Below are 2,671 nucleotides of genomic sequence, written 5' to 3'. Positions count from 1 at the left end.
AATACTCAGAACCGTGTTGGAACCTCCCAACACCAAACTTAGAGTTTGAATGTGGGGGTTCAACACCAAACTTAGAGTTTGGTTGTGGCCTCCCAACACCAAACTTAGAGTTTGACTGTGGGGGCTCTGCTTTGCTCTGTTTTGAGAGAAGCTCTTCATGCTTCCTCTCCATGATGATAGAGGGATGTTCTTGGGCCTTAAACACCAAGGATTCTCCATTCACTTGAATGATCAACTCTCCTCTATCAACATCAATCACAGCCTTTGCTGTGGCTAGGAAGGGTCTGCCAAGGATGATGGATTCATCCATGCACTTCCTAGTCTCTAGGACTATGAAGTCAGTAGGGATGTAATGGTCTTCAATCTTCACCAAAACATTCTCTACAAGTCCATGAGCTTGTTTTCTTGAATTGTCTGCCATCTCTAATGAGATTCTTGCAGCTTGCACCTCAAAGATCCCTAATTTCTCCATTACAGAGAGGGGCATGAGGTTTACACTTGACCCTAAGTCACACAAGGCCTTCTTGAAGGTCATGGTGCCTATGGTACAAGGTATAGAAAACTTCCCAGGATCTTGCCTTTTTAGAGGCAGTTTCTGCCTAGACAAGTCATCCAGTTCTTTGGTGAGCAAAGGTGGTTCTTCCTCCCAAGTCTCATTTCCAAATAACTTGTCATTTAGCTTCATGATTGCTCCAAGATATTTAGCAACTTGCTCCTCAGTGACATACTCATCCTCTTCAGAGGAAGAATACTCATCAGAGCTCATGAATGGCAGAAGTAAGTCCAATGGAATCTCTATGATCTCATTTTGAGCCTCGGATTCCCATGGTTCCTCATTGAGGAACTCAGAGGAGATTGGTACACGCCCACTGAGGTCTTCCTCAGTGGCGTCCTCCTCCTCTCTTTCCTCTCCATATTCGGCCATGTCTATGGCTTTGCACTCTCCTTTTGGATTTTCTTCTGTATTACTTGGAAGAGTACTAGGAGGGAGTTCAGTAATTTTCTTGCTCAGCTGTCCCACTTGTCCTTCCAAATTTCTGATGGAGGACCTTGTTTCATTCATGAAACTTTGAGTGGTCTTTATTAGATCAGAGACCATTGTTGCTAAGTCAGAAGTATTCTGCTTAGAACTCTCTGTCTGTTGCTGAGAAGATGATGGAAAAGGCTTGTTGGTGCCAAGCCTGTTTCTTCCACCATTATTGTTATTGAAACCTTGTTGAGGTCTCTCTTGATTCTTCCATGAGAAATTTGGGTGATTTCTCCATGAAGAATTATAGGTGTTTCCATAGGATTCTCCCAGGTAATTCACCTCTTCCATTGAAGGGTTCTCAGGATCATAAGCTTCTTCCTCAGATGAAGCATCCTTAGTACTGTTTGGTGCATTTTGCATTCCAGACAGACTTTGAGAAATCAAATTGACTTGTTGAGTCAATATCTTGTTCTGAGCCAATATGGCATTCAGAGTGTCAATCTCAAGAACTCCTTTCTTCTGACTAGTCCCATTGTTCACAGGATTTCTTTCAGAAGTGTACATGAATTGGTTATTTGCAACCATTTCAATCAATTCTTGAGCTTCTGCAGGCGTCTTCTTCAGATGAAGAGATCCTCCAGCAGAGCTATCCAAAGACATCTTGGATAGTTCAGAGAGACCATCATAGAAAATACCTATGATGCTCCATTCAGAAAGCATGTCTGAAGGACATCTTCTGATTAATTGTTTGTATCTTTCCCAAGCTTCATAGAGGGATTCTCCATCCTTCTGTCTGAAGGTTTGGACTTCCACTCTAAGCTTACTCCATCTTTGTGGTGGAAAGAACTTTGCCAAGAAGGCATTGACTAGCTTTTCCCAAGAGTCCAGGCTTTCTTTAGGTTGAGAATCCAACCATATTCTAGCTCTGTCTCTTACAGCAAAAGGGAATAGCATCAGTCTATAGACCTCAGGGTTAACCCCATTAGTCTTGACTGTGTCACAGATTTGCAAGAATTCAGCTAAGAACTGATGAGGATCTTCCATTGGAAGTCCATGGAACTTGCAATTCTGTTGCATTAGAGAAACTAATTGAGGCTTAAGCTCAAAGTTGTTTGCTCCAATGGCAGGGATAGAGATGCTTCTCCCAAAGAAATCAGGAGTAGGTGCAGTGAAGTCACCCAGCACCTTCCTTGCATTGTTGGCATTGTTGTTGTTTTCGGCTGCCATGTGTTCTTCTTCTTTGGAGAATTCGGTCAGGTCCTCTAAAGAGAGTTGTGCCTTGGCTTCTCTTAGCTTTCTCTTCAAGGTTCTCTCGGGTTCAGGGTCAGCTTCAACAAGAATGCCTTTGTCTCTGCTCCTGCTCATATGAAAGAGGAGAGAAAAAGAAAATGTGGAATCCTCTATGTCACAGTATAGAGATTCCTTGAAATGTCAGAGGAAAAGAGAAATAGTAAGAAGAAGGAGAAGAAGAATTCGAACTTTAATTAGGTAAGGTTCGAATTGTGCATTAAGAAGGAGTGGTACTCCATAAATAGAAGGATGTGGGAAGGAGGGAAGATAATTTTCGAAAATTCAATTAAAAGATTTTGAAAACATTTTGAAAATTTGATTGATAATTTTCGAAAATTAAGAGTGAAAAAGAAATCAAGTGATTTTTGAAAAAAGATTTTGAGATTAGAAGTTAAAAAGATTTGATTGAAA

General features: G+C 41.3%; 1 non-coding gene across 1 annotated transcript; it reads left to right on the top strand.

Annotated features, from left to right (window-relative positions):
- The first annotated feature begins 1,684 nt into the window (after window positions 1-1,684).
- Window positions 1,685-1,792, top strand: LOC130971835 (small nucleolar RNA R71). Its single transcript, XR_009083041.1, has one exon. It is a non-coding gene; the product is annotated as a small nucleolar RNA R71 (small nucleolar RNA).
- The last annotated feature ends 879 nt before the right edge of the window (window positions 1,793-2,671 follow it).

This window comes from Arachis stenosperma, chromosome 3, assembly GCF_014773155.1.
Source record: "Arachis stenosperma cultivar V10309 chromosome 3, arast.V10309.gnm1.PFL2, whole genome shotgun sequence".
NCBI lineage: Eukaryota > Viridiplantae > Streptophyta > Magnoliopsida > Fabales > Fabaceae > Arachis > Arachis stenosperma.
Note: the sequence above shows the minus strand (reverse complement) of the source record. Positions and strands in the feature narration are given on the sequence as shown.